General features: G+C 50.4%; 1 long non-coding RNA gene across 1 annotated transcript in view; it reads right to left on the minus strand.

Moving 5' to 3' along the window:
- Nucleotides 1-21,388, minus strand: part of LOC125611716 — a 100,713-nt gene that overhangs the window by 43,158 nt on the left and 36,167 nt on the right. Inside the window, exon 2 of the long non-coding RNA XR_007341902.1 lies at nucleotides 21,255-21,365. This is a non-coding gene — a long non-coding RNA (uncharacterized LOC125611716). The remainder of the gene's footprint in view (nucleotides 1-21,254; nucleotides 21,366-21,388) is intronic.

Raw genomic sequence — 21,388 nt, forward strand, 5'->3', positions numbered from 1 at the left:
CACAGCATGGGTGTCTGCAAGAGACACGGCCACCTGCCACATGTCTGTCCCATGCAGCCCTTCTAACAACTGCATGACATCAGCTCTGGCTGTGGTGATGACATCTCTCAGTCACAAGGCCTAAAACTGTCACTATATTTTTTTAAAGGAGAATCTGCAAATGAGTCTTTAAGACTATGTGACATTTGAGTTGGAATGAGTGATCATGCTCAGGTTTGCTCTGGGTGCATTATCTAGGCCCCGGGGAATATCGTGCCATCTTTTTGTTATTCTTTTTTAAATTATTTCTTGCATTGTAGGGAATGAAACCCAGGCCCTGGGCTTGCTGGGGAAGTGCTTGGCCACTGGGCTGCATCCCAGCCCGTCGTCACTAGGACCCTCTGAGTCGACAAACCATACTCTGCACCCCACCCAGCCACGACTTTCTCCCCCCCACTCTTCCTTCATCACTCACTCACCACATGTTTGCTAGCACGTGCTGCAGGCCAGCATCCACCAGGTGCTGCAGACGTGAAGGGAAGCAAACACTTCCCTCTGCACTTCAGAAAGGAAGACAGAAGAGGTACAGCAACACAGTGGGGGGCTCGGCCCCATGGGGGCAGGAACTGAGGGGAGACAGTGGTGCCAGCGTCTGCTGCCTGTGCTGCTGCTTACACCCAGGGCAGGGGCACGGCAGGCCTGGCAGCAGCACCAAGACCCCCACGGCTTGCGTTTCGCTCAATACCCACCATTCTACTTCACAGAGAAACAGAGAAACCGAAACGGCCATGGGACTTGGCCAAAGCACCCAGCCAATGGGGCAGACATGGATAGTGCTGGGGTCAGAGTCCACTCCACTACCACACGTGTCCTGCGACCTCCTGCAGCTGCCTACCTGAGGGGCAAAGCTGAGTGAGCCCTGCTAGCCTGATCTTCTAGTCCTGCTTTATTTCAGCCACACAGTATAAAAATTAGGCCACTTATCTTCCAGTGATGACTCCTTGAATATAACTTGTCACAGGAATAGATTAATTGTAGTTCCAGATAGATGTAGATAAATACATATGAATATGTGTCCCCTCTACATTAAATTATTTATGGTCCATGACAAAATTTAGTGCAAAATACATTGATTATCTGTAAGAATTATAAATGAATGATTTTTTGGCAGAGGATTGTTTGAGTGAGTCTTTTCATTGATGTGATCAAAAACACTGAGAAGAACATTTTTAGAGGAGGAAAAGTTCCCTTGGGGCCTCTGGTTTCAGAGGTCGCAGTCCACAGACAGCCACCTCCATTGCTGTGAGCCCCAGGTGAGCACACATCATGGTGGAAGGGTGTGGAGGAGGAGAACTGCTCAGCTCATGCAATCAAGGAAGGAGAGAAAGCTCCACTCACCAGGGACTAAATATCAACTCCAAAGGCAGCCCCAGTGCCCTACCTCTTCCCAACACAGCCCACCTGCATACATTTGCCACACAGGTAATCCAGGTAAGTGGGTCAAGCCACTGTTAGGTGACGGCTCTCACTACCCAATCGTTTTGCTTCTGAATGTTCTTGCCTGACACAGGAGCTTTGGGGAGACACCTCATTCCTAAACCACAGCAGCTACACGTGGGAAGACAAATTGGTTAGTGATGAACGTGGAACTCAGATCTTCTGGGGGAGGTTGCTGTGACACTAGGCACTGGAAATGAACTCATTCCTGCTCTCAGGAACTGGGTTTGTCACACGTTTCAGTAGAGTGCAAAGCCACATGAGGTGCTTTTGGGGGTACAGGTACAAATACAGGAGAGAATCCTGGACAGATGTTGCTTTGCCGCTGAGCCCTTTCCAGTGCCCGTGGGCTGATGGTGCAGAGCATCTTTTACGAGCCTTGCTTAACTGCAGCAAGGACTGCAAAGGGCATGGTTAAAAATGCCAAGGGTTCTGATGGATAAAAGTAACATTTTACTAGTCATAGCAAGCAAAACTTTGACAGTGCCATATGAAAATCAGCTTCACAACTGCTAAAAGGGCAAAACTCATGACAACAGAGCAGCTGCAGCAGGATGACGATAAGGCTGATGACCTTGCACCCTTGCAGGGGGCCGAGGTCTGTGCTGAGCACCTCATAAGCAGTGCTTCCTTGCAGGCTCCCCTGGACCTGAGGTGGCACTGTGGCATTTCCATCATGGTGATGAGAAAGCTGAGGCTCCAGGAACTTAGGTCAGTTTCCTGATCACCCAGCAAATACAGAGGAGCTCAAATTCAACATGGCCAGCCTGGTTCCAAAGTCTGCATGTCTAGCTACTAGTTAGTGGCCATGCCCTGCCACAGTATATTAATTCCTCATTTTCCTTGGACATTTGCAATAACCCACAGCCACAAGGTCTGACTGGATATGAACATTAGGATCAGAAGGCAGAGAGCAAATGCACACTTTCAGCTTTCAAGAATAACCATGGTAAGAAACAGTGCACAGAGTCAGCTCTGCTGGTAAAGGAGGGATGAGGGAAGACAGAGGAGCATGAGGAGCAGTGCACAGTCAGCTCTGCTGGTAAAGGAGGGATGAGGGAAGACAGAGGAGCATGAGGAGCAGTGCACAGTCAGCTCTGCTGGTAAAGGAGGGATGAGGGAAGACACAGGAGCATGAGGAGCAGTGCACAGAGTCAGCTCTGCTGGTAAAGGAGGGATGAGGGAAGACAGAGGAGCATGAGGAGCAGTGCACAGTCAGCTCTGCTGGTAAAGGAGGGATGAGGGAAGACACAGGAGCATGAGGAGCAGTGCACAGAGTCAGCTCTGCTGGTAAAGGAGGGATGAGGGAAGACACAGGAGCATGAGGAACAATGCACAGTCAGCTCTGCTGGTAAAGGAGGGATGAGGGAAGACACAGGAGCATGAGGAGCAGTGCACACAGTCAGCTCTGCTGGTAAAGGAGGGATGAGGGAAGACACAGGAGCATGAGGAGCAGTGCACAGAGTCAGCTCTGCTGGTAAAGGAGGGATGAGGGAAGACACAGGAGCATGAGGAGCAGTGCACAGAGTCAGCTCTGCTGGTAACGGAGGGATGAAGAAAAAGCACAAGGAGCAATCAGACACACAACATCAGCTTTGCTGGGAAAAGAAGGATATAGAAAAGGCACAGGCACAACTGGGCGCTGGCACAGGGCAGCCTCCCAGGTGAGAACCCCCACAACACAGGAGCTGTTTCAGGACCAAGGACAGCACCTGCATCCCCACCAGAGGGCAGTGTGGTCACTGCAGGTGACTCTGGCCAGCCAAGTTCAACACTGTCTGCAGCCTGGGAGCACAGAGCCAGAGCCAACAGAGCTCTCTAAAGACTGCGGGGCCTCTCAGCCCCCGCCCGTGGTGACCAGTGTTAGGAACTAGGACAGACGGCAGCTGTCAGAGGAGCTTTGGACAGTGCCATCCTGAGACTGCTCCTCCTAGCCCATGCCGAGGCTATGCATAAGGCCTTTCTGCATGCACTCGAAACCATCTTTACTAGGTTATTAAAAGCCAGAGGGAAGTTCTGTGTGGATAGCATAAAAACTAGTTTCAAATGTGGCTTCAGGGCCCGACAGACTCTGATTCAGATTTGATGTTAGCGCTTTTCTATGACATGGCTGTGTGTGAAGGACCACCCAACCTGCACCTCAATCTGACTTTAAAATAGGATTCATAACAGTAATAGCGTGTGTTGCAGGATGGTGACCCCTGGGGGAGCACCTGGCTGCAAGCCCAGCACACTGGGTTCTCAGGGAGGGACGGCTCCCATCCCCCAGGGTGGTCTCTCTCCTCTGTCCGCTGACAGCGCAGCTGCAACGCAGCTCAAAGCATGGAGGAGCTGAGGAGGGGGAACTGGTGCCTGGGCAGGGCCCTCAGCTCGGAGCATGAGCACAGCCTGCCAATCGTGCCAGTCACCCACGGGTCTCCACCCACTGCTGCTCCTGTGGGCCCCTGCTAGCCATCTCCTCCTGCTTTCCAGGAGGTGCCTGCCACCATCACAAGTATCGCTGCAGGACACCAAAACAAACCCTTAAATAACACATCCAGCTAAGGAGGAGCAGACGATTCATGGGCAGCCAAGGCATTTTCCTCTGCAGGGTGAGGTCCTGAGGAATTCACTCCTGGGTAAGGTGCCTCCAGCAATTCTGCTGAGTGACGTAAGAGCACAGTCCACTTCTGGTCGTTATGGCAACATACAAGAAAAAAGTGGAAGGAGTTCACTATTAAATTCTTCTTGAAAGGATCCAAAATATTAACTCTAAGAATGAGAATTCTGTAGGAAACGTCATTTGAACTCTTTCAGGACTGCTGCTGGGTTGCAAGGGTTGCCGGCCTGCAGATAATAAGGCATTTAAATCCCTGGAGACCAGAGCACACAGTCCATGAAGATTTGAAGACAGACCATCTCCCTGGGCCCTCGGGGAACCTCTGATTCCCCTCAACTGACACACAGGGTGAGAAACCTTAATGTCACACCCACATCACACTCCAACACCTCCCGGGGTTCAATCAAGTCCAGCATCTTTCTGCCAACACACATGGGGCTTTGAAAATCTCTTTAACTAAAATAAAAGGTCAAAACTATAATTTGCATTTTCATACCCAAATAGAGGCAAATGGGGGGGGGGTGAATGCTGTCTTAAGCCATCAGTTTCTCAGTTTTCACATACAACATCGTATCCCGAATTAAAAGGTCACAAAAATCATCAAACAGCTTGTTATCATAGGTGACTGAGAGCCTGAAGCTGGAGGTCGACGTAGTCCTTCTATGTCCACTTTCACCACCCTCGAGATTCAGCACTTCCTCCCAGCCTTGCACTAAGACGTACTAAGGCTGAGAGGGTCCCCTCGCTGTTGTTTCCACCCACATGAGAGTGAGCGAGCTCTGTGCTCTGTCTGTGATGCACTGTCCTGCCAAATCCCGGAGCTCTCTGGCCTGTCTAGTCCTTGCACGGATGGGAATTTAGTTGAGTGACATGTCTGTGTGAGATTTTGAGCACGCCTCCTTTCCCCAGTGCTGGGTTTTCCCCGCACAGGCTGAGGTCGGATTGAGGCTACTCTTCTTTCTGCTCCTCAGCAGCTGTGAGTCACCAAGGCCCCCCAGACGCATGCCTGCTACACACGACGACCATGCAGGCCCTGGCTAGGACCCCAGGCGACGGCCGCCGTGGGCCGTGCTGTGGACAAGTGAACCCAGTTCTCCACTAGCTGCAGATGACAGGCTTTTGGATTAGTTTCTCCCCAGTCTGTGGCTCTGCCACTCACCTGGATCACCATCTCTTCCCCACTGACGAGGAGGTAATTCACCACTGGAATTCCACGTGTGCTCTCCATCTGTCTGTATGTGCAGCTCCTTGTGAGGCCCAGACATCTGAGCAGCATCCTGAGGGCAGCAATAGGGCCACCTCTGCTGATTATGGCAGGACAGTACTTGGGGCTTCAGTAATATTCCCAGTGCTGCTTCTTGGTCATCCTCACAGCCTGTTTCTTTTTAAGATTTATTTTTAACTAACACACAAAATCCTCAGCGATGCACATGTTTATGGGGTGCCACGTGGTGTCTCAACGCACCGGTGCACTGGGCAGCCTGTCTTTTTAAAGCCATTTACTGCCTGACTGACCGACTAATTGAGTGCTAGGATTGCAGTAGGACCCGAGTGTGGTCACTGTCCTTGTGGGAATTCCATCAAGGATGGGGGCAGCAGGCACCAGGCAGATGATGGAACACTCCTGAGCTATACCGTGACCCCCTGATGAGGGGGCAGAGAGAACAAGTGGCAAAAATCAAATAGCATCACCAACAGACGTTTCCCTCTTTCTTTCCTTTCTCCACCCAAAAGCTTGGGGAAGTGATGGGAATGTCCTGCTCACATCACCAACCAGCGACGGCTACATGACTGATGCAACAGACACCGCCCCCAGGATGAGCTGAGCAGCAACTGGTCCAGCACAGCAGTCACAGCTGCAGGGCAGCCCAGCCTCAGCCGCGCCCTGAACACCCCAAGGACCCCGGGAAGTTGCAGGGCAGTGCCAGCAACTGATTCTCCACCAGCCCAACCCCCTGGAATCTCCTGTGGCTTCAAAATCCACAGATACTGCTTTCTCCTCAGCCTTTGTCAAAGCAGACACTCGCCAAAGCCCGCGCTGTGCCTTGTGACCCCGGCATGCTTCCGGTTTTCTTGCTAAGAGAAAAAATGGAAAAAGATATTGGAAGCCTTTGCTGCTACAAGGAGATCAGTAAACTTCAGGAAAAAGGAAAAGAACCATGGAGATCCAGGGAAATAAAACCCTGGAGAGAAAAACTGGGAGACCCATGTCCAGTCCTGGCTCCCTGACTGGGCACTGGACCTGAGCTGGCAGCAGCCTACGGGGCCTCCCTGGCCTCGTGTGCAGGTGAATGAGCTGGATCGCCTCTGAGGAGGGCAGGTGGACAGGCCACACTGACCGATGTGCGGAGAGGTGGACCTGAGCCTGCTTTCTCTTGTCCTGCCTCGCCCTCGATTTTGATTCTTCATCCCTGTCCCACGGGCTGTCCTACGAATGGAACTGAATAACGTCAAAGAAGTCATGTGCCTGGCTTAGCACTGAGTGTCAGCTACTGTTTATGTCTGGGTTTTTAGGAAATTATATTTTTGCTTCATATATAAATGAGGTAACGAGGGTCCACACAGCTTTCCATGGAATGACACTGAACTACCCCACCTGCCATTTTTCTTCTGATAGGATCTTTTCTCTTCAGCTCATACCCTGCAGCGATGTGTGCAAACGTATGCAAGGGTGGGTAAGGACAATGACTTACTTGGTAAGTATCCACAGAGTACGCACTTGATATGAAAGCGATAGCTGCCAATGCTGTTACCATGGAGACCCAAGCATGATGGAGTTTTCACTGCTTAGAACATGATGGTGAGTGGGTAAAAGAAACAGCACAATGGAGACTCTAAAATAAGCAAGTGCCACAGGGGAAGGAGGATGGCCAGTTTGCTGGGATACACGCACTGGCTCTGGGCGAGGGAGCAGACCAGGTGGACTCTGTCTAATAAGGGCCAACCATGCCCAGACTGAACGGTCCTCAGTGAGTCGGTGCTCTCTTCCTACACCTTCTCCACCTCCACCTGGCTTCATCTGGTGACTGTGTCAGGAGGTATGGAAACTCACTGTGACAGGAGTGGCCACGTACAATGCCCATCACTAGGGCCTTTGTCCAATAAGATCCGTCTGTTTGTGTACTGTTGATGGTCAATCAGAAGGAGGTTCCCATGGTGGGTGTCGGGGTGCAAGCAGGAGAGATGTCTCCTACTGTTTGGAAATATTAGGTGGCATTATTTTGTAGTTAATCAAGGGGTTTGGCTGTAAAATCCAATGTGTCTCATGGCCTTTTCCACTCCTCTTGCAATTTAAATGATAGAAAGCAGCATCTGGATTTGATCCTGCCATAGACTCCATGTGCGGTGGTGACCCCAGGTTCCCCTGCGCACCCCTCACAACACAGCTCAACACTGCTAATCAACCAGCCTGTGGGCACTGGCAAGCCAGGGCCACGCTACTCATCACCCTCTCCAGACCCAGTGCCCACCTCACTCCCACACACCTCCCCACAGCTCCAGGGGGCAAGTCCTGAATGCTGCCTCAGGACCTTTGTCCCAGCAACCTGGTTTTTCCAGGAAGCTTGGGGACTTCATCGGCTTCAGACCTTTCTGATGCAAGATTCCACGTGCCATCCTGTGGCTTGTGACACATCACTTCAAAACTGTTCACAGAGTCCACTGTATGCTGTACCAAAACACCCTGGAGACCACAGCTGCTGATACGGTTCAGAACAGAGTTTCTCTTCTAATCTGCACACATGATGTTTGAACTTAGCCTTCTGCAGACTAACCACACAGCCAGGTGCCAGGAAGGTCAGAAACGACCCAGGAAAGCCTACCTGGCTCTACCGCATCCCCAGTCATGACTCTGGGCACCTGGTGTGCCCAGGTGGGGTTCTGCACCTTGTATGTGGACAGGTGCATTTACCCCCAGATCCCTGGAATGGGCACTGCTGTACCTGTTTGCTTGGATGGGCCAGGGGCACAGAGGAGAAGCACTGGCCACGGGGATCCACTGGGGACGGAAGGAGCTAGGTGAAACTGTTCCGCAGCATGCTCATTCGCAGTTAAACCCCAGCCACACCTGGGAGATCACCCCACATTAGACCGTTTTCCTGACCACAGTGAAGATCTGGTGGAGGGGACCCAGAGGCAGAGAGCAAGCTCAGGTGAGATGGCCCAGTCTGTGACTCCTACTGTACCACTGAGTGTTCACCTGTCCTGGAGCACGAGATGTGACCTCTCTGAACTCAGCTACCTCTGGTTCCAAAATGGGAACAAGAGAATCTTCTTGGGGTATCAAACAAAGGACAGAAATCGGCCACATACTCAGTGCAGTGCCGCGGGCTGGGTGCTCGATGCCCCACTTTTACAGAATGCGGGTGCTACAATTCAGTAAAACCAGGGCACCTCACTGTCATCCAAAAGTTCAGGACTTGTTGGAGGAGACTGTGGAGAGAAGCCAGCAGAGAGAGCAGGTGGCTGCACAGAGGAAAAGCGCTTCTGGAAACACGTGTGGAGGCGGCGGTTCCAGCCCAGCGTTCAGCTTTGTAGAATCATGGTGTTTTCTCTCTCCTGCAAAGGAGTCACATCTGCACGTAAGCGCCAACACAGACTCTTCTAGGAAGAGGGGGCACAAGAGCTGCTCCCACCGAGCTCTTGGCTGCTCTTCAGGACACTCAGCTTGCATCTTTCTTGTTTTCTCCTGAATTATTTATCCCACACATCTGTGCTGCATTGTCTTTGCATAATGTCACAACAGAAATGGGAGAGCGGACGCTTCTTTCCCATCTGCCCACCCACAGAGAGCGCCCTGCAGCGTCCAGGTGTCTTCTCTCTTTTCTCCATCGCTTACCAGCTAACTCCCGTCAAGCAGGGCACATGCCTCCTCGGGGGCTGAGCAGAGCCAGCCTCCAGGCAGCTCAGGGAAGACAGACAGTCCCAGCTCCCCTTCAAGTTCAGGCCCACTAATCTTTTCTCAGCAACCCATACTGCAGACTGGAGCTTCTTTCTCAGTTACCAAAATACAAATGTCCTCTGCACAGGGGGCTGGAATCCAATGGCCAAGACCAAATTGGAAACTTCCTGGGTGCCATGACGAGGGAAAGCTATTCCAGAGGGTCCCATCTAGAGCTTCTATAACAAACCTAGGAACCAACAATTCCTCATTGTTACTTATTAGACAATTAACATATGCTAGGAACTAAGTCATACATTCTACATTAACTCACTTACATTTTGTCACAACCTTATCAGATAGGCATCTTATCCCCATTTTAAACAGATGGTAGGAAATTAGGTCTCGACAAGCTAAGCAGCCTTTCCAAGTTCACCACTGAGCAGTAACCAGAGTTCAGATTCAACCCCAAATCTCGGCCAGTGCTTTTTCCTACTGCTTTTAAGTTAGTGTTTTGAAAGTAGCATACAGTTGAGTTACAAATTTTATCCCCTTCGACAATCTCTGGATTTTAACTAGACTATTTAGATCATTTATACTTAATGTGATGATCAGTATGGGTTTTAATATATCATCTTGCTATTTATTTTCTTTTAGTCTGACCCATTCTTTTTTCCTATTTTACCATATTTTACTTCTTTTGGATTGACTCTTGACTATATCATTCAATCTGCATTTTGGATCATTTTCTTCATTTTCTGGTGGAGTTGCTGGTGTTGCTGATGTATTCTGATTACCTCATGTGCTACATCAGAACACCCCAGCCCTCTCTCCTTTGGGTACTCCTCACTTCTTGGTGCAGCTCCACATTTCCAGTTAGTATCATTTTCTTTCTGCCTGATTCGATGACTTAAGGATTGTAGTCTACGTCATGGGCTCCATGATCTGCTTGTGGCTGTTGCGATGAAGAAGTTGAGAGTTAATGCCTGCATCAGGGGTCACTGTTGTGCTATCCTCCACAGTGAGAGGAATCAAGTTGAAGCAAACAGCTGAACCACCGCTGTAGAGATGCTCAGGCACACCTCTAAGCTGAGAACTTTGGCCAAGGCCTGGATGAGGTCCTGAGGAGGAGCCGTCCCTCAGGAGCCCCGCCGAGCACCTGCTAACCCTCCCTGTCCTTGGACAGTACTGGCTGGGAATGAACTCCAATTGCACTAATATTTTAGGAGTTCCTTCCTACCTTCTTTCCCACCCATGTGTTTACACCTTTAGAAGTGGATTACAAGAAAGTGGAGGACTCTGCCAGACAACAGGGTCTTTACATCAGCTGGAGGCCCAAAGAACAGAGTGAGCCTTTTACCCAGGACCTGCTCAGGCTTCCAAGGATGGGGAGCCAGCTCAGTCATAAGAAATCTGTGCAGTGGAGAAAATTCTGCAAGAGGAGGGGGTTCTGGGGCCAGGACCTCCTGTGACTGTGCTGCAAGAGCCAGGACAGTTAGGATGGCTCCTAGGAACAGCGATGGTGAACAATAGTGAGCAAGAAAGTGGTGAAGTCCAAACACTGTTCTAGGATTTCAGCAGGCATGGATCATTTAATCCTCATCACCCTACAAAGAGGCTACTATTGTGTTGTTACCCCCATTTTGGGGACAGGAAGCATTTAAATACCTTGAACGGGTCACAACACTAGTCATCCAGCATCCAGCAGCACAAGTGGGAGCTGATCATGGGAGCTGGGCTTAGAGTCCTCACTCTTAAACCTGGGCTAGAACACTCCTAAGCAAGCCTTTGTCCTCATGACAAACTCTAGGGCTGACTTTCCCTTCCTGGCTGTCTCTAAGGAAACAGTGATGCATGTACTTCCTCATGTCTCAATGGATCTCACGCAAGAGGAACAGGCAGCCACTAATTCTCAATGCTTCAAGGTGTCAGTTTTGGGTTCTCCATGTTGGCCAAGACTCTTTCCTTTGCTGAAGGTGTGTAGGGCACATGTAGGGCTCATGTTCCTTGTGTTTCCCTGATAGGCAGGTCATGAGTCTGCAGACTGGGGGAATTCTGGTCTAGACAGGTCTTTGGAACTCTAGAAACTGAGTCTTTTGAGGGCAGCCTTCAAAAGAAGTGAATTTGCATAGTGTGTCTCTTCAGAGCAGGCACAACGGACAGACTTGAGTTTGTTGAAAGTAATAAGTAACAAAAGACATGGTTTTATGAACTTGGGGGCCTAGGTTATACAAAGATTTTCACTGCATAACATTCTTTGCCTCTGGTTACTGAAAGCCATTTCTCTTCTTAGGGATTGCCTGAGGCTAAACCCAGTGATGTCTCCATTCTGACACCCCAGTCATAACACTCTGTATGAAGGTCCACTCAGCAATGTCCCCATTCAGACACCAGGAGTCATGACGCTCTGCCTGAGGCTCCATCCAGCAATGTCCTCATTCAGATAACACAATCCTGACGCTCTGCCTGAAGCTAGACCCAGTGATGTCCCCATTCAGATACCACGAGTCACAATATCTGCCTGTAACTTCAGATAGCATGTGGTGGTTAAGGAAGGTGGCTACCTGGCCAGCAGGATTCATGGGGATGGAGAGAATCCCTGCCTTTGGAGAACTGTTGATGTGGGCAATCGGGCTGTTTGAGAGCCGGTGCCTTCATTCCAGAGCCTGTCTCCCAGGACGTGGAATAATCCTGGTGAAACCCAACCTCCCGATGTTACAGTGCCCTGAATTAGGAGTCTGTCAAATGCCCAGCAGAGTAACGGATATATACAAATGACCTTGGGCTATGTGACTTGTCACTATCAAACTACCTCGCTGTCTTTGATTCTTGCACACATCTGGGATGGTGGGCAAGGAGGAAGAGAAGTTTATCCTTCCATTCTTCACAAGATGTACTGCAGTCCCCAGGTTAATTTTGTGTATGCAGATGCTGTGCCTCTGATATCATCCCTCCTGTTGCGACAGTCAGATTCGTGTTTTAAAAACTGATGATACATGATGCAGGGTTCGAGTGATCACGATTGGCCAACAAACTCCGTCAAGTACCTGTACTTGGGGAAGGGCCCCAATCCTGGGACTCTCTCTTGAAAATACTCTAACATATCAAAAATACTGAAAAAGTAAATTTAAGGAGCACGTGGGCCTTCTGTTGGTAGGGACCCACCCCACCACAGCTTCGGAGCGTGACCCTTAAATGTGACCATCCACGATGTCCCTTCCCATCTCCCATACTGGGTCCACAGGTGAGTCCTTCTGGAAGCCACAGAGTGTGGCTTGTGGCGCTGCCCAGGACCCAGGTGCTAGTGTGGGATGCAGGGAGGTTCTGAGAGGCCCAAGGGCACAGGAAGAGCCAAGAGAGTCCAGCTGGTGTGACTCCTGTCTCAGAATGGAAGACGAACCAGAGCCTTTCCAAAGAAAACCACTCTCCACTCTGTTGAAGGCGTGTTTCCTGGTTACTCTCGGTTTTCCAACCTGTGGTTCTGGAGATACCTGTGAATTGGCCATGGTATTCCCAGCAAGTGTAGGTGGGGCGGAGGAATGTTTTCAATATTAAAACATACTCATTACTCCCCAATGTGTAAGATACGATGCATGAATTATGTCACTGATACTTAATATTGGCAAAGAGGTGGCCTCGGAAGCCTGGCACTCAAGTAGTATTATTCTATAAATGCAGACGAGATAATTTAGCTAAAAGAAACAGACTGATTTTGAGTTATAATTTATAATTACAATTGGTATTTTTGACCTGACCTTTAATTTTAACAAATACCTCTGAATAATTAAGAAAAATAACTTCTTGGGAAATACTTAATGATTATAAGTTCAAATTTTACCATTTAATTTGCATTTCTGATGAAATACATTAAATGTAGGTACACTAAATATTATTGCATGCCATTTAAAAAATTATTTAGATTATTATTGTAAACAGAATAAAAAAGAAGTAAAAAGTATAATTCTAGCAGTGGAATTAATAATTTTGCCAGAATGAATGCCAGAAAAAAACCTTTTGCAATAAATTTATAATTATATAAATACTGTCATCCAAATATCACTACCCTAAGAGTGGAACCCACACATTAGGGCTTAATAATAATTAAATCCAGGTGCCTTTCATATTTGGCAGCCATGGTCCTATAAAATAGCTTTACATATATTTCTAATTTTGCATAATAAAGATGCCTGTCCAGGGTAGGAGGATAGAGTTAGTTCTATCTGACAGTTTGCATGTGAATGATTCCCATGACTTCTAAACCTTCAGAACTACTGTGTGTGGTTTCCACTTATTCTGCTGCCCAAGGCCCCACAGAAGTCAGGGTCTTGATGGGGGAAGCCAGAATACTTCCCAAAGCCTCATTTTGGGGTGCGTGCCCATGAGAAGTGACCACGGCCCCCTCCAAAGCACTCAACTGTAGTACTGGAGCCCAGTCCTTCCTCAGCAAAACTCTAACATAAACAGGTCCATTTTTACAGCTAAAACCTGTGAATATTCATTCTTCAATTAATTTTGTGAAGCTGAAAGGACTCTCAGATTTGAGGAAATAAAATCTATTTCTGCACACATCACTGACGAATCCAGTGCAGGCGCCGGTTACTGACCCTACAAAGCCCAGCAGCCTGCCCTCTTGCCATCTGTCCCCTCACAATGCCCTGCTCCTCTGTGTTCTACACTGGACCTCCTTGGTCTGCTCTGCAGCGTCCTGTTGTTTCCTGTCCTGTCTAGGCTTGCTCCCTGCCTGGTGTGAGGCGTCTGGACTCCCTGAGTGACCTCATTAAATCTCCTTCCTTGGAAAGGGGCAAGGTAGGAACAGAAGGGAGGGTTAGAGCTCTGCTCAGAGCAGGGTGCTAGACGTCCAGACTCATTCGGACAGTAACTACCCCAGGACAAAAGTGGATGGTCTCAGAATCTGCGTCTCTTGCTGGGACGTGAGAGGTGAGGGCAGGGGGTGGAGGACGCCAACTTGCACACCTCCTAGGGTGAGCCCCAGGCTACTCTAACACAGCAGTTTGTGGTGACACAAGTGGCTTGATCACGGATGTGTTCGTCTGGGTTCCCTTTCGCTGCAGTTTATCCTCCACCATTCCAAGTGAGCAGCCTGCGGGGGGAAATGTGCAGGGCCCCAGAAGAAAGGGTGGGAAGGTGACTCTTCCCTCCTTGTGAAAGCCTGAGTCCATGGGGAATGTGAGGCTGGCCATTTCTCAGGGTGGAGAGAAGAGGCATTTGCACTCCTAGGCTGAGATGTGGATGGAGCCCAGGAGCCCAGGAGCCCTGGGACCAGGTTCTGTTCTGGGATGCCTTCTTACAGGCAAACCCAGACCCTGAAAGACACGAGTCTCATGCGCACATACAAAAACTCAGCCCCAGCCGGGAGCCCCTGCTCCCCTGTGCCTCCCACGCAGGACGACACACCTGTTGGTTCAACACCCTGTGGTGTAGACAGGAACACAGCAGTAAACACTGGTGTGGACACAACACTGTCAGGAGATGGGGGACCCCAGGGGGACCGGCTGATTCCTGTCCTCTCCAGGAGAGTGGGGTACAGGTTGGGTGTAAGTTGTTTTCCTAAACCTGCCAGCTTTGAGACCATCTGGATTTACTGAGAAGCTGCAGGTAGGAGAAAGAGAGAGACCCCTATGTTCACTGTCCAGGGTCCCCACTGCTGTCACCTAATGTCACCCTAAAGCACTTTTCAACACCAAGAGTTGACATTGGCACAGGGACACCCTTGGTTCAGGGCTTTATTTGGGTGTCCTCCATTTTCCATTTATGTCCTCCTGTGGCAGGGTCTAAGCTGGGTGCACTTCTGGCCTCGGGCGCCACCCGTCTGTGCCATTCCCAGCTGGCCCTGTTTCCCAGCACCTCATGGTCTGGATGAGCACTGACCAGGTGGTGGTAGAAAATCCCCACTGCGGGTCTGCTGATGCTCTCCTGTGACGAGACAGGTGTGTGCCATGGAGGGAGTGTCCTCCTTATCACACTGCTACTCCTCGATGCCCACACTGACTGCAATGCACTGGAACTTGCAGAATAAAACTCACGGCAGCTGCTGGTGCATCCAGACAGAAACTGGGCCTGGCCTGCTGCTGTCTCAGAGAACCTGAGCCCGAGACACGCAGGAAGAAGACTGAGGCGGCTCTTGCTCTTCTCAGTTGGTAAACACTTTCCTAAGAGGCCTCTCAGGTCCTCTTGGGGCTCCACTATGGCTCTTGGCTGTTTAGACAAGGCTTTCCTAAGCACTTGAAGCTTGTTGAAATCTGGTCAAAATCAACTTCCGTGCTCTCTATTCAATATTTGGGGCTCTTTTGGCCAAACAGTCAGTTTTATTTGAATCTTCAGGGGGAAAACCATGTTTTACAGGACATAAGGCCCAAATATACTATGTATCAGGGGCTCAGAGAGCAATCTTTCCTTGATAGTGGTAACATACCCAGACCGGGCTCAATGTGGGGGGAGCTCAGAGCTCAAGATAAGCACTGTGGGATGGGGGTGATGGCCAAGGTCGTTCAAGAACAATCAGTCCTTCCCTTGTTTCACCATGGCTCGCCCTGGGCACTATCCAGGCCACCGTGCAGGCATTAGTCACAAGTCTCCTCTGTCCGGCAGCAGGTCCTGACCTGCAGATGATGACTGACGGGCCATTCCTGAGCAATGGACACCTGTGCCTGAGAAGCATCTGACCAGCACACACAGCATCCTCCATGTGCATCCCCAGCTCAGGTGCCCGGAGACACCCTAGATGGCAGGCCACTCCTCTTTGTCCTGGCCAGTTCCTCATGGGAGAGGGCTCCTGGATGCTGGCGTGCTTCTCCTCCTCGAGTCGTGGGGAAGTCGTGGGACTTAACAGCACAGGTGCTGGCTCTGTGATTAGTATCTTCATAGAAAGGTTCTGCTGGCCAACGGATGCTGACTGATGGTCCTACCATGGGGGTGTTTTCTGTGCAATGGAACCCTTGGGGACAAGGGTCAAGGGCCGCAGGAGCATGCAGTTCAGGGCTGCTCCTGGAGCAATGACACATGGTTGGCTTGGCAGTGAGGGACACCATTTGTTCTTCACCAGCGAGAACTCACACACCACTCACCCTTTCCTCATTTACCCACAGAGCCATCTCGCCTTTGCTCTCTCCCCCACTGGTTACCTTCTATTCACAAAGAAGAGATGGATCATATTTTAAAGGAGCCAAAGACGTGTGCAATGGTTAAAATGCCCAGGGATGTCCACATGGCGACCCAGTGGGTTGGGAGGGTGTCAGATGCTCGCCAGCCAGGCCCCGCCTGGGCACTTCAGAGAGGGGAGGAGATGACCTCCAGAAGGCCAACCCTTAGCTGCCTACTGACTTCAGATAAGGAATCAGGGAGCCCCTCATTTCCACACATGCTGACCCTGTGTACACGAGGCTGGCTTATGCGAATGGGCCTGATGGGGACGGTGAGCTCCGACCACTCACACAAAGACAAAGTGGAAGTTCAGCTGAATTTGGTTCTTCAGAGGAGCAGAGAGACTGTGCCACATGCCAACCCGAGTTGCAGGTGTTCCCAGCAGCACTGGCCTTGACGGAGCGTGACAAGGACCCAGGAATGCTCTGCCAGATCAGCAGGGGTCGTGGGAGTGCCTGGAAGACAGGACCCAGGCTGGTGGGATCCTTGTAACAGCTCAGTGACGGTGATGCTCTGGGGTTCCCAGGCCGGCTCCCTGCAGGCTTAAGAGTCAGGAACAAGGTCAAGGCCAAAGCCAGATCTTCAAGTTCTCCTTTTTGTTAAACACTTCAATATAATGTCCAAGAAGAGCAAAATGGAAGCTGATCAGAGATAGGGTAAACTCATTGCTTATTTTTCATTGAAATCATGTACTACTTATAGGCCATTTTTGCAAAATATTTTCAAGAGATAATTTCTATGTCAGTACTCTTTAATCCTTTCCACACTCAATATGGGACAGACTAATGAACACATTTCACAGACAGGAAACCAAGGCACGGGAAGATCACTTGCCCAACGTCACAGTGGGAACCCTCACCCTCCTTCTTCTGTCCCAGTGAAGGATGATGGACTCCCACTGAGGCCTCAGGTAGAAAGAAAATTAACCATGAAATTACCAGGAGTTACGGAGCAGGGTAGTGAGCTCTCTTGCCTGCACTGGGTGGAAACAGGATTCATTAAAAGTGAAACTCTGCATTTAAAGAGGAGAAATCAAAACCCAGGAGAGAAATGGAATTGCCCAGGACTCAGATTCATGCCCTGTCCAGGGTGCTCTCAGGTTGACATCTGGCAGGTGCTGGATGAACATGGTAACCACGAGGTCTCATGGCCGAACGGGATCGTCCAGCACCCGAATGCACCCCAGAACGCATTTAGTTACCCTAACAGTTAGCACTCATGAAGAGAAGCGTTTGACCTCAAGTCACGTCTTACTGACACCTTCGGAACTGTTTTGTGGGAAGGCTGGCTATCTTGATGGAGGGGCCAGAGCTGACACGGACATGACAACGTTGTGGGTCTCACTGTTGTTGTTCTCCCTGGTAAGTCTGCACTGCTCAACAACATACTGCTGAGACAGACAGCACACGGCAAAGAGGAGCTGAGGAGTTCTTTTCTAAGGAGGAGCATCCTCTGATGCATGCTCAAGGCTGAGTCTACAAAACTGTTTTTGTGGTCTCCAAGGACAGATGGCCAAAGAGGGAGAAAACGAATCTGCCAGTGTTTCACGCCTGTGGAGAGACCACTCGGGTCTCCATCTGAAACGGAGCCAAGGCCTGCCCTTTGGCCCCATTTCCAGTTCTTGGTGCACCAAGGAACGGCCGTTGGTTACTGCAGCTACGGCAGCACCCTCTGAGCTGAAGCCCACAACCTGCTCATTGCCATGACGCAGCAGCAGGCCCAGAAGCACCCCTGGCCACTCAGCGGCTCTGGACTCTGGCTGCTGCCGACAGTTCCCTGCCGACAAACTGTTGAGAGACAGGTTTTGTGTCTCTTGGATCAATCAGAGCCAGCCAAGGAACTGTCTGCTAGCAGACATTTAATCTCCTCCTCGGCAGGTCATTTATCCAGTGACGGTGGCTCAGCCCATCCTTATCCGCTGCCTCCCGTAGGGCAGCGGTGTGAACTGCAAAGGTGTGAACTGCAAAGGTGTGAACTGCAAAGGTGTGAACTGCAAAGGTGTGAACTGCAAAGGGACTGCACCAGGTGGCCGGAGCCCCGAGCTCTGCAGTCCTGGCTCCTTCTTTCCCGCCTCCCTTCTTCAGATAGAGTTATCTCCTCAGCAGAGTGATTCTTGAGTCTGCTCTTTGCCTTTCAGGACATAATCTACTTTGCACAGAATATTCCCACCCAAGACTTTTGGAACAAAACTATAGTCCAACATGTTGCTCTGAGGATAACTTGAAATTGTTCAGTGTGTCTAATTCTCTTGACAATGTGTGGCCCTGGTTCACGTAAGTCCACTGACACCCATGAGGACAAAGCCAAGGGCACAGCAGAGCTTGTGAACAGCCTGCCGTAAACTCTACTGTCAACACACCTTTCCTGGAGCACAACAATTGCACAGTTGTGGGACTCGTTATGCCAGGTTTGTGCACACACCTAACATAATTTGCTCAGTCCCATGCCCCAGTCCTACCCCTCCCTCTCCTCCTGCCCCTCCATGGCCCTACTCGACTGACTGCCCTTCTGTCATTACTATTCAGTTATTGGACTATAACGATAAGTGTTCAGGATTCCTTCTGGGACATTCTGATGGACATACGCTAATTTGCCAAACTTCGTTCCCGGTGCTCCCGTGCTCCCCCTCCTCCTCACTCTTGACCCCCTCCTCTACTCTATCACTCTCCCTTTTATTTTCGTGAGACCCCTTTTTCAATTGATTTTCCCCTCTCCTTGACGCTCACATCATGTAATTATGCAGTGCAAACACTGGACCAAAGACCTAGATTCGAGTTTGGGCTCTAACTCTAAGTGACCATGACTTTGAACAACGCAGTGGTTTTTTTTTTTTAATGAAAATAAATTATATTTCCAGAGAATGGTGTGACTATCAAGGCAGATTACCAAATAGCACCATAGTAGATTGTTACCCTTCCTTCTCTGTCTCCCTCCCTCCTTCCCTCCCTCCCAATTCCTTTCTCTTTATACAAAGGCTATATACATATTGATTGCTTGTGCCTCAATAGGTTTATACAATCAAACCACAATCAATGGCATAAACCTATGCCTGGCCTTCAAAAGTTTCCTCCTGCCTCTTTGAAAGTCGTGTGTGCGGTAAGAACTCAACATCAGCAGGAATACGTGTGCAGAGCGGGGTCCTGGGCTGTGGGTGCCACGCTGTCCACCTGCAGGATCTGCTCAGCTCACATCACTGACACCAGCACCTTAGACCAGGGCCTCCCTTGAGCGCTGCCTCCTGTGTCCCCCACTCCCAGCACCCTCTCCTCAAGGCCAGCAGCAGCGGTCAAGTCTCTGAGGCTTCTGTCCTTCATCATCTTCTGCCACTACCCTCCCTGACTCTGACCAGAGAAGACCTCCTGCTCCAGAGAAGGCGCAAGCTGGCACTCAGACAGCTCAGGACAAACCCTGCCCTCAAGGGCAGACCGGAACCGTGTCTGCACAGTTCCTCTCACCACCCTAGCCATCTGCTTACAGAATCTGGGGGTTTGGGTGGACCTGGCTGGGGACCACGAGTGCACCTGTCACGTGGGGCCTTCTCTGGGTCTGACCGGAGCCTGAGTCCCACACTGAGCCCATGGCTCCTGAGTCAGCCTCCAGACTGAGGAGGAAACAGTTTGGCGGGGCCCGTCTTTGAGACTTCCCTGACACCCTTCTTCTCCTTTCCCGGGGGTGGGATCGGGAGGAGAAAGAGCAGGAAGAGAGAATGGGGCTCAGCGCCACGCTTGGGCGCCAGCCTACCTCCCTAAGTCTGATTGTGGATTCGTGCTGGTTTTCTGGGGGATATTTATTTACATGACTACCTTCAGTTTACGGGAAATTGATATTGGTTTTCCCTTTGTAGCATTCATATACATTTTAATTTTAAAATCAATAGATATATTGATTTTATATGTTTAACAAACCACAGTCCATTTGAAGAAAGATCTCCAAGAGCAACACCCCGGGCGGTCACAGATAAAACTGATACTGTTGAGACGGCAGAGAGTGACAGAGAGCCCCTACGGCCTCTGTGCTCCCAAAGTCAGTACCACCAACAGGGAAACTGGCCACGTCTTGGAAGAGTACCCCAAGAGGATATTCTAGTGGTGAAGGACCACATGCAAATCAGAGCCACAGTGAGACATCATTACACACCCACCAGAGGGACGGATTTCAGTCTGGCGGTACTGTGGGTCGCAGGGTGCAGAGCGGTGGTCCAGCTCCTGCTGTGGGAGAGAAGGTACCACTCCCAGGTACCACTGCCCTGTCTTTGAGCTATTTTAGAGTCCGGGGACTGTCAGAGAGCCCATAGAAACACAGGTGATCCCTGCCCATAGAATCGCACCTCCTGGTCAGTGGGTGGACCTGATGCTGACCAACCAATGAGGAGGGGTCTGCCCCTGCATCTGGAGGCCCCTAAACTGCCTGCCCTAGATGCCCCCAACTCCATGTCACACCCTGTCCTTCACAAAATCCATCATGATTTTCTAGTTTAGGAGAATTGAGATTTTATATTTTTATAAATATCCTTTAACAGCACAAAGTAGAGAACACTTGAAAATTAACAAGTAAGGATACCTGTGTTCATAACAAAATAGCAATTTGCTGGATAGCGTCTAAACCACAGAAGGTTACATCTCACAGATGCAGGGTCCAGGAGTCAAGGTCCTGGCTGGCTTGCCACCTCGAGAGAGCTCAACTGGGTCACACAGGGCACCTCTGTCAGGGGGTCACTTCCTGGTCACACAGGGCACCTCTGTCAGGAGGACTCACCTCCTGGGTCACACAGGGCACCTCTGTCAGAGAGGGCTCACCTCCTGGGTCACACAGGGCACCTCTGTCAGGAGGACTCACCTCCTGGGTCACACAGGGCACCTGTGGCTGAGTGCTCACCCGGGCCACAATCCCCTTGGAAGTGACATGGGACACATGGCTGTCCTCTCTGCCACTCTCAAGTACACGTGTGTGCCTCACGCTGTCCTACGCACTGTTCCGATTCCTTCCGAAAAGCAGACTTCCAGCGTGTCACAGGAAGTGGCCTAGGAGACTGCCCTTGGAACTGAGTACTGACCCCGATAACTGCCCCCTCGTCCTGGTGGCTGCATCCAAACGTCGATGCCTCAGAACCAGAGGCCTCATCAACATCACGGTCCCTACCTTGGCTTCCAGGTCATGTGTAGGTTGGTGGGCAGATCTCGGGAAGTCCTGGCACAAGAAGCTTCAGCCTGTCAGTTCTGAAGGGCAGATTCTCCTTTGCAGTTTCTTCCACTGAAAAAGGAAGAGAAAACAGT

Source organism: Marmota marmota, unplaced genomic scaffold, assembly GCF_001458135.2.
Source record: "Marmota marmota marmota unplaced genomic scaffold, marMar, whole genome shotgun sequence".
In the NCBI taxonomy this organism is placed as follows: Eukaryota; Metazoa; Chordata; class Mammalia; order Rodentia; family Sciuridae; genus Marmota; species Marmota marmota.